The sequence below is a fragment of the Bombyx mandarina genome, chromosome 13, assembly GCF_030267445.1.
Source record: "Bombyx mandarina strain Sakado chromosome 13, ASM3026744v2".
NCBI lineage: Eukaryota > Metazoa > Arthropoda > Insecta > Lepidoptera > Bombycidae > Bombyx > Bombyx mandarina.
In genome coordinates this window covers 15,831,537-15,842,727 of record NC_143220.1, presented here as the reverse complement: position 1 = coordinate 15,842,727, position 11,191 = coordinate 15,831,537, and the positions used below count along the sequence as shown (strand labels likewise).

The following is an 11,191-nucleotide window of genomic DNA, read 5'->3' as shown; positions in this document are numbered from 1 at the left end:
GCGCGGGTAGGTACCACCACCCTGCCTATTTCTACCGTGAAGTAGTAATGCGTTTCGGCTTGAAGGGTGGGGCAGCCGTTGTAACTATACTTGAGACCTTAGAACTTATATCTCAAGGTGGGTGGCGCATTTACATTTAGATCTCTATGGGCTCCAGTAACCACTTAACGCCAGGTGGTCTGTGTGCTCGTCTACCCATCTAAGCAATCAAAATCTTAAAAGACATACGGTCATACGGGCCGTGATGGTGTGTGGACATCAGCAACACCAAGGTCACAGGCAAGCCACTCCCTATAACATAATTGTAGTTTAACTTAAAATCAAAGGTCCCGATTTTTGTTCACTGAGTTTGTCTTCATGGTTCTCTTATCGCAGTTCGTGCATTGACACATATGTCACTAGTACCGCAAGCTACTAACTAATGCAACGCGGTATACCGACGTGCGACATGCTTGTCGGCATTGTTACCCACATTACACATTATGAGGCGAGAATTGTAATTCAATAACATAATATTGTATGCACTAATTCAATTGATTCTATCCCTAGTTTATCTTTCTTAAAATAAATACATGGCTTTCATAAAGTAAATGAAAATCTTTTAGTTTGGTAGGACAATAATAATAATAATAACAATAATAACTAATCACAAATAAAATAAATAATAAATAATAACATATCACATACGATCATCCGACCCCTAGTTGGGATCCCCTGTGCTATGGGTACCATAGACTGATAAACATATTTATGTATGTGACGGCGTTAACGATATTTATGTTATATAGCACGTGTAATAGGAGTGACTCACACAAGCAAGGTGCGCCGGCCGTGTCGTTCCACTCGTAAACAACAGCTGCAACAGAAGTGACTCATAAGCCAGCTGCGCCGGCTAGTATAAAAAGGCGGAACGTGCCTTGAAATGGACCCATTCCGACAGGAGCCCTCTTCTTCGATATAGCGAAGGCGTTCGACAAAGTCTGGCACAACGGTTTGATATTCAAACTGTATAACATGGGAGTGCCAGACAGACTCGTGCTCATCATACGAGACTACTTGTCGAACCGTTCGTTCCGATATCGAGTCGAGGGAACGCGTTCCCGGCCCCGTCACGTCTCAGCCGGAGTCCCGCAAGGCTCCGCCCTCTCCCCGTTACTATTCAGTTTGTATATCAACGATATACCCCGGTCTCCGGAGACCCATCTGGCGCTCTTCGCCGATGACACCGCCATCTACTACTCGTGTAGGAAGAAGGCGTTGCTTCATCGACGACTTCAGACCGCAGCTACCACCATGGGACAGTGGTTCCGGAAGTGGCGCATCGACATTAACCCCACGAAAAGCACAGCGGTGCTCTTCAAAAGGGGTCGCCCTCCGAACACCACGCTGAGCATCCCCCTCCCGACTAGGCGCGTCAATAACCCCGCCCCCGCCGTTCGCCCAATCACGATGTTCGACCAGCCCATACCGTGGGCCCCGAAGGTCAAATATTTAGGCGTCACCCTCGACAGTAGGATGACATTCCGCCCCCACATCAAGACGGTACGCGATCGTGCCGCCTTCATTCTAGGACGTCTCTACCCGATGATATGTAGGCGAAGTAAAATGTCCCTTAGAAATAAGGTGACACTCTACAAAACTTGCATACGCCCCGTCATGACCTATGCAAGTGTAGTGTTCGCTCACGCGGCCCGCATACACTTGAAATCATTCCAAATTATTCAATCCCGTTTTTGCAGGATAGCCGTCGGAGCCCCGTGGTTCGTCAGGAACGTCGACCTCCATGACGACCTGGACTTAGAGTCCATCAGTAAGTATCTGCAGTCGGCGTCCATGCGCCACTTCGATAAAGCGGCACGACACGAGAACCCTCTCATCGTGGCCGCCGGTAACTACATTCCCGATCCTGCGGACAGAATGGAAAGCAGTCGACGTCGCCCAAAACACGTCATCTCGGATCCGCCCGATCCACTAACGGTGCTTTTAGGTAATTCAAGCACCGGTCACCGTTCTCGTCGAACCCGTCGCTTGCGACGAAGGGCTCGACGAGTAAATTAACTCTCAGACACAGCCCACTGAGTTTCTCGCCGGATCTTCTCAGTGGGTCGCGTTTCCGATCCGGTGGTAGATTCTGCGAAGCACGACTCTTGCTAGGGTTCGTGTTAGCAACGTCATCAGGTTTGAGCCCCGTGAGCTCACCTACAAAAGTTAGGGTTACGCTGACATAGCCTCTCAAGGCTCTCAGCTTAGGTAGGAAAAAAAAAAAAAAAAATGAAATGGACATTCGTTCGACTGCGTTTGCCCGGTGCACTTACTATATCGTTGTTACGTTGTGCGATTCAGTGACTGTTGTACGTACTGGTTAAAGTTGGACAAGTGTTAAAGTGAATTGTCAAGTTAACATATTGTTGATTAAATCAGAAACCAAAGGTGACTTCGTTTTACTTGGTGTTCAACAAGATAATATCTACCCTCAAGCTTACATCAGAAGTGAGATCAGGACTCTACACTCACTGGCGTGACGTGTTTGAACATGTTCGAAGTACAGCAAAAAAAAAACATGATGCAGATCAGAATACTAGTAGTGGTACGCCACAAGAGCGTGAATGCAGCATACGTAAGTCGTGTAATAACGTCTCTGTTACCTCGATGGAAGATCTGAGCTACGAAGAAATCGTCACATCTTACGTTCTGGCTCATGTTGCCCAGTTTGACTGTCGACTTCATCACATGGCATTTACTAACGGAAATACAACACGTAACAAGCTATTACAAGAAATTAAGGCAAGTGCAAATCTCAAGTGAAACTTCGATCGCAATAATGGATCTGTCATGACGAGTGGGTAGTTCCGACACGAATCGTTTTTAAGCCAATGACTACTGCTAGAGTTACATGGCACTAGTACAGTAAACCAGGACATGAGACTGTGAATTGTCGCTGAAATTTTAGAATCTACTCGATTCAATACCAATAACACTACACGTTCGATGACTTCGGGCTCCAGCAAGCAAGCAAGCAAACAAGAAAGCAAGCAAGTTTCCGTGGGGAAGAAAAATTGACACATCTGAAGTCGTCGTGACCTGTAAGATAAGACGTCCGGTGCGTTCGTGTCTGGCGATGCGGCGGTGTTCGGGTTCCGCTGGCGGATGCAGGTTTTTCCGGTGAAGTGCGTGCTTGTGCGTGCTTGACAAGTGTTCGCGGTTGGCTTCCTCAGTGTGGGAGTAACATCGTGTAGCCGGAGGTGAGACTTCCGCGGTCGCGGCCCACCCAGTCCACGAGAACCGGGCAGATCGCCTCGACGGTACGGAGGCCGGCCGACGGGTCTGCCAAACGACGAGACCACGCCTCCAGCACGGACTGCCGATATTGGAGCCCCCGTGCTCCGGCTGCACTTGCGCTAGGGCGCGCCGCCTCGTAGAAGACTGTGAGGTATCATTGAATAACTCTGACTGCGATCGCGCGCTGCCGGCGTCGCAGCGCGGCGACGTTCTCGTGGGTAAGGACGTGGCACCAGACGGGTGCTCCGTATAGTGCCATCGACCACACGGGTACCATCACCCTGCCTATTTCTACCGTGAAACAGTGGTGTATTTCGGTTTGAAGGGTGGGGCAGCGGTAACTATACTGAGACCTTAGAACTTCTATCTCAAGGTGTGTGGTGCGTTTACGCTGTGGATGTCTATGGGTTCCAGTAACCACTTAACACAAGGTGGGCTGTGAGCTCGTCCACACATTAATACGAAGAGCATAATCAAACGAAATTAGATACGAAGTTTAAAGGGCCGTTTAAAGTAGTTGAAGTATTGGATGGTGTCGATTTAATTTTGACTCTCACACATTCGCTTAAGGCTCGAGCTGCTACTTGCCTCACAAAAATACAGCCTGGTAAGATATCCTGGTCTACTATTAAAGAGATGCTGACAAAATTATCTAATGATGCAAGACCACTTCGACCTGGTTATTAAATTTGAAATGGAAAGCAAAAAGGGACCAGCTGAAGCCGGTATCCGGCTATGGCAACTTATAAAGAAGATTCCCGACGCTAATGTGCCAGAACAAATAGCCACCGGATTTGTTATATCAATACTGTCGCAGTGTGATGAAAGAATCCGTCGGGAATTGAACTCTGTCGTTATTACCACAAAAAATCGTCTATTTCACACATTACGTGGCTTTACCCTCAAGAAAAAAAACGAAGATCCTGATAAAGAACCAAAACGCTCTCGAAGTTTTTTTCCGTGGAAGCTGCCATTTCTGCGGAAAACCTGGGCATCGTGCCGAAGGGTGTTGCGACAGATACTGCTCTCAAACTTTTTTCGATATTCCAGCAAAACCTGAACAACCTCCTCATCCGTGGGCGCCCGGCTCTCGCCTGCAAGTCAGCTGTTACGTGTGCGGTGATGCGAGTCATGTAGCTTCTGGGTGTTCCATGCGCTACAAGAAGAAAAACGACACTGCTCCAGGTGCTGTGGCAGGTGCAACCAGAGACGTCAACGTGTGTTCCAGAGCTTCAGTGTGTTACAGATAAGTGGTTTTGGCTTCCCCTTTATGTTCCATTGAGGGTCAGAATGTAGTCTTATAAAACAAAGCCATAGTAATTTATTCAATGATAAGAGGTTTCATGAACAAGTCACTCTTTGATCTGAAAGTAACTCGGACCAATCATGGCAAGAGCAGTTAGGGGATATTCAACTCGCCCTTAATAGTACACGTTGTCAAGTAACAGGGTTTACTCCAATAGAATAGATGTTTACCGTTCAGGGTAGTTCACTTGAAATATCTAAAGTTTCAACAGAGTGATAATCCCTTGGTTTAGTCGAGGCAAAGCTAAAGTCAAACTTTTTTCCGCTGGGGATTTTGTTTTCGTAAGTTGACCGAAAATGTAAAGGTCCCTTCAACATTACTGCAGTTATGGAAAACGATAGGTATAAATTGAGACATGTAAATAGTTCTAATAGAGTGTACAAATTTCCCCATGAAAACTTACGTGAAATACCTCGAGGCCCGTCAGGCCTACTAGAAATTTCTGAAAATTATAGTGACGATGACGTGACGGCGTACACAGATGGGTTAATTAATCTTGTTCATCTTGTTCATGAAACTGATCTTAATGATGACGACTCTATCACTGACAATAGAAGCGACATTTTTGTCCGCAAATAGCGATACAGCAAACATAGTCTGTGGGTAGTGATACAATGTCTGTAAGCTCAGGCACCTCAGGTGCAGGTGTTGGAAATGTAGAAAACGATGGTCGGTCTCGCACTATTTCTGAAGAAATTCTGTATAAATGTTCTGGTTTAAGAAATGTTTTAACAAACGCTACCGTACACGCAGATTAAAAAAAAAGAAGAAAAAAAAAGAGGATTGTATGTGGCTAGAGAGATGTTAATCCGGACTAGCAAAAAAAAAGAGAAAAAAAAAAAAAAAAGAAAGTGTGAAGTCATTGAAGGGTCTGTCCGGTCCAATGGCTTGGCTATAGGGATTTTCATCCAGATTAGCCACAACAATTAGCTACAGGGATTGCGATTCGGTCTAGCATTATCCGGTCCAGTTCGAAAAACTGAAGGGATAACAATTCCGGTCTAAGTTAAAAGGGGCATACTTACATACCTGAAGAGTTTTAAATGAACTGGCCCAGGTATGTAAGCAGTCTGAAGGTTATTTATAGCCAGTATAGGATTTTCTGAAGAATTATGCGAACCGAACCCTACTAGATTGTTAATATCATAGACCACGTTTTAAGTTGCATCCGTTAATGTCAGGATGAACGAACACGTTTGTTGTTCACAGACATACCATAAGAATGCGCGCACGAGGACGAGCGCACGTCAGTATGGCCGTGACGGCGTTAACGATATTTATGTTATATAGCACGTGCAATAGGAGTGACTCACACAAGCAAGGTGCGCCGGCCGTGTCGTTCCACTCGTAAACAACAGCTGCAACAGAAGTGACTCATAAGCCAGCTGCGCCGGCTAGTATAAAAAGGCGGAACGTGCCTTGAAATGGACATTCGTTCGACTGCGTTTGCCCGGTGCACTTACTATATCGTTGTTACGTTGTGCGATTCAGTGACTGTTGTACGTACTGGTTAAAGTTGGACAAGTGTTAAAGTGAATTGTCAAGTTAACATATTGTTGATTAAATCAGAAACCAAAGGTGACTTCGTTTTACTTGGTGTTCAACAAGATAATATCTACCCTCAAGCTTACATATGTTTAAATACATACATATATAGATAAATAAACACCCAGACAGAGAGCAAACAAACCTGTTCATCACACGAATGCTTACCCCGATGCGGGAATGGAACCCATGACCCTTGGCGCAACAGTGAGGGCCACTAACTATTACACCACCGAGTCAGCCAAATGCTAATGTATTAAAAATTCATGTATTAAATGTGAAATATTTTATTTGTCTAGCTGGATAGACAAGCTTACGTGGTGTTAAGTAGATAGCAAAGTCCATAGACATTAACAATGTATATGCCGTCATCCACTTAGACGCTTAGAGTCATCGGTCCATATCCCAATTTTGTTATACTGGTTGTCTATACTCTTCAAGCCGGAGGACAGCACGACTATTTCGTGGCAAAAATGAATAAGATTTATATTGATTTGGTTTTTTTATTGCTTAGATGGGTGGACGAGCTCACAGCCCACCTGGTGTTAAGCGGCTACTGGAGCCCATAGACATTTACAACGTAAATGCGCCACTCACCTTGAAACCTTATAATTGACTACTGTAGAATACGTTTCCAGGTATTATTTGTGCTAATACGTCTAAAAGCGCAGTGTGTCCATTTAGTGTGAATTTGCATTCGAAGCTGGAGCTAGGCCAAGTCGCTTGCGGCTATGACAGATGCATCAGTCAATTCTAATGGGTTTGAAATCTAATTCGCTGCTTGTTAAGCTGCATTCTACGAACGACTAAGAATTGTTCTCAAAAAAATTATGCTGTTTCCCAAACGAGCCAGACGTAATCTCGCAGATTCACGATCTAAATTTGAAAACAAAAAGCAATTCAATTTTGGCTATTGTGTAACAAAAAAGATTAGATTTAATAAATACAAGAGATCCCCCGTCGAGATAAAGAGCGAGACGAAACTCTCGATACAAGAGCCAAATGCAAAGCTTTATTTAGTTTAAGGCGCCATTACACGGGTCATATAAACTGGCAAAGTTCAAAGTTGCGGGGCGTCTCGCGTCGTCGCCATCCACTGCTCGCTCGGCTTTCCAACTTAACCGAATTGATTTAGAATTATTTTTAACTCAGTTCACTCAATACAATTTATTGACGCGTTCGTGAGTTAAAAATCCCAAAATCACGTGCCACATTAATAATTTCTTAGCTTGAACATTCAGTATTCATTGGACCGTGTCTATTGAATGCTAGCACACTGGTAACTAATCTCCAAAACATATACATTAGAATATAACTTTAGACGTGTGTGCTGAAATATTCAGAGGCGTAAAATAAGATGTCACCGGCTAAAAAATGGCGCGCGAGGAATGAAAGTTTAGTTATGGCGGTAACATAACCCCTCGGTGCAATTACTGTGTCTGTGCGAGATGTCGGGTTTCGCCTGCCTCCTGTTTCTTGGTGCACACCTCACTCCTCCCGACACATTTATGTAATTTGTTTTACTCATACAGGTTCCATTACTCTAAAATATGTTCGAGTATTTTTACGTTACACGACTTTCGTCTGAAGTATTTACTGACGAAATAAGTCGTATCTTTCTCGGGCAAAGAATTTATTTCCGGGATTTGAGTAAGTACGCGTGTAAACAGTTACTCCCTTGATTTTTGTTGCGTTGTTTATTTTTTCAATCCCGTAATCAAGTTTACAAGTTTTCCAACCGTTTCATTCTACCTAGTTTTATTGGACATGAAATAATAAACTCGATAATACTGGTTAGTTAAATGTTTCAATGTGACGTGGGAAATGTACAAATAAATATTGGTTTTGACGTATACGTTCTCTTTTGTTTTATGGTTTCTTTATTGCAATCTATGAGTCGACTAGCTCACGATCAACTTGGCTTTTTTATGTTTTTACTAGAACTTAGAGCAAATAGACAATCGAAACCATATCAATGCAGTGATCTATTATAATTTTCGACATAAGATCGAAATCTCAATTGTAAAGTATATCTAATGTTTATTACCCGTCAAAACAGAACGTATGAATGTTTTGCAGCAGAAATAAACGAAATAGGAAGGCTTAAAATTTGCTCTATCAGTCACCGTGACAATACAGATCACCCAATTAAAAAAAATCACAAGTTTTGTTACACTATGTTCTTACTTACTTCATTATGGAATTAAGTTCGTCAATACGTCAACGCGTACCGTATTAGTAAAATTTGTTACTAACTTGCAAGTTTTGTAATTCGGGAATCTTGTCCATACACTGGGATACGTATTTTTAGCTAAAGAATATGACACTCGTAAAAGCCTAGCTGCTACTGAGAAAATCCATACGATCCCAGTCACTAGATCTCCAGTGATCGGGAATTTAAACCTGTGTCTTATAGTTCGAATGATTTTTACAGTGATAATATTAGTGAAGTATTAATAATATTCTCCAATTATATTGCTAACTAATTTTCACCATTAATAAACTTGTAACTTAAGAGTGGGACTGTGAGATGTGAGGATGTGTGATATAACTTTACCGTCATGTGTATTTTGTACCCAAACTATTGGAGTGAACGGTGGTAGTCTAATACGCATTTAGCTCGATCATGAGTGTATCCGCTTTTGTAAATAATAGGAAACGCAAGTGCCGGCCAAATGCAATAGAAGTGCAATCTCCAAAAATATTTTATATATTTTTCTCCCAAACTAAGTCTTATATATGTACCTAGTCAGGTCATAAATTCTGTCACATGTGTAATGTAAAATAATTGAAACAAGTTTATTCATTATGTAACCATTCATATACCAAAATGAACTTAACAAAACATAGATTCTTATGACACTAAACTTTATTCAAAATGACCTCCGTGATTTTGAATACAGGCCTTCAATCTGCGCGGCCAGTCGTCTATCGCAGCACGAACGAGGTCCATGTCAATATCGGCGGCTGCCTTAATCAAGGATGTCTTGAGTGACTCCAAATTGGGATGAGGCTTTGAGCACGCCTTTTCCTCCAAGTGTTGCCATATCTTGTAATCTAACGGATTCAAATCTGGACTGGAGGAGGGCCAGTCTTCGTGCCAGATGAAGTCGATTTCACGCGCCGCCAGCCAGTCTTATGTGCTCTTCGCTCTATGAGCTGGCGCCGAATCTTTTTGGAATACCCAGTGCCTGTTATTAAACATGGTATGAGAAACAGGTTCCACAAGGTTCGTCAGGACTGTATTTTGATACACAACTGCATTCGTTTTTACACCTTTCTCACAAAAATGTACCTCTGTTAAGCCCCAATAAGAAACTCCCAACCATACCATGAGCGAGGATGGAAAATGACCTCGTTGGACACGCGGAATACGGTTGCTCGCTTCTTCACTACTGTGTGCGTACACCTTATCATTTTGTTTGTTGTAGCTCTCTTCTACGGTAAAAATTTTTTCATCCGAAAAAAGAATTTCCCGATATTTTTTTCTCGCGTACCGCTTCAACAAAGCGCGGCATCTCTTCAGTCTCAGGTCCATTAGACGAGCATTCAAACGATGTCCTGTTTTTTTCGATATGCCCGAAGCCCTAAGTTTTCATTTAACACCCTTTTCACCGTGGTTCTGCTTAACCCCATCTGAAGGGCCAACAGTTTCTGCTTACGTTTGGGATTTCTTTGAATTCGCGCCTTCACAGTTTTTATCACTGCTGGAGTCCTAACAGACCGAGCGCGACCACTTCTTGACCTGTCATGTACACTAGAGTCTTCATTGTATCGTTTGATGGTACGATAAACGAATCTTTTGGTTATATTCAAAATTTTCAGTATGTTAAAAATTTGAATTGGCGCGTAACCGCAACGATGCAACGCAATAACTGCAACACGGCCTTCTTTAAGCGTCCACTCCATATTTAAAAATGAGTAAAATTCTAAAAGTATACATTTTTATTTTCATGAACAATTCGAAATTCGAATTCAATAAACTTTTTTGTGGCCAGCATTCTAAAAGAAAAGTTTTTACTGTGTGACAATACTTATGACCTGACTAGTTATATAGCCTTTATTTACATATTTTAGTGTCGCTTTTTCGTTGCTTCAAGTTTCAAATCATAACGGTGCTAAAAATGTTTTTACTTTCAAAACAACACTGTTATCGTAATAAAATGTCCTTAAATTAAAATCATATATATTCGATGCTTGAAAGGCAAACGTGACTAAGCGACAATGCGTGAACTTTACAGTAGACTTTAGAATTTAAAGTTGAAATACCTGAAAAAAAAATATTTTAACGAATCTAGCTGTAGGATTGAAATGATTTCAATAGACCTAGAAATATAAATTTTTTGCGCATCGAATATGGTTATTGCCTATCATTTATGTATAAAGCAGTTATTGTCGCTTAGTCACGTTTGCCTTTCAAGCGTCGAATTATGTTTTTCATTTTAAATGACTAAGTATGTACGTCGAATTGGAAGAATATTAATGACAAAAATTCAACGATGTTTTCTTAATAAGAACGAAATAATTGATGTATGAGTCAAAATGTTTGAAAACTTACTAAGCAAGTAATGATTATGAATGATATCATTAATTAATCTATATATTAATACGTGAAGCAAAAACTGTGTATCCCTTTTTACGCAAATTGCGTGGACGGAGGAGTATGAAATTTTCCACACTTATAGAGAATATAGAGAAGAAGTGCACAATGCTAATTTTTTTTTTAAATAATGCATAAAAGATACATTAAATCAATAAAGAAAACATTACACACACTACATACCATGTATTTGACGCACACACGCATGCATACTATTTATTGTTAAACTTTTGTTCTTGACGTCTGTTGTCAAATTGAGTATAGATTAAATATTGTTTGTGTTTATTAATATTTTTTTATAGTGTAGCTTTGGCGAAATTTATTATAGAAGTATAAAATACAATCATAATAGTGTACAAATTAACAATTCCAATTAATTATAGTCGAATTTCGACTACTGCGGGATCACTAGTTATATTAAAAGCCACAGAGTTTAGTGTAAACAATTTTGCAATAACGCT

The 11,191-nt window shown here is 41.6% G+C and overlaps 1 long non-coding RNA gene across 1 annotated transcript; it reads left to right on the top strand.

Moving 5' to 3' along the window:
- The first annotated feature begins 3,622 nt into the window (after positions 1-3,622).
- On the top strand, positions 3,623-5,281 carry LOC149501684 (uncharacterized). The gene is made up of 2 exons (XR_016324103.1): positions 3,623-3,886; positions 4,330-5,281. It is a non-coding gene; the product is annotated as an uncharacterized LOC149501684 (long non-coding RNA).
- The last annotated feature ends 5,910 nt before the right edge of the window (positions 5,282-11,191 follow it).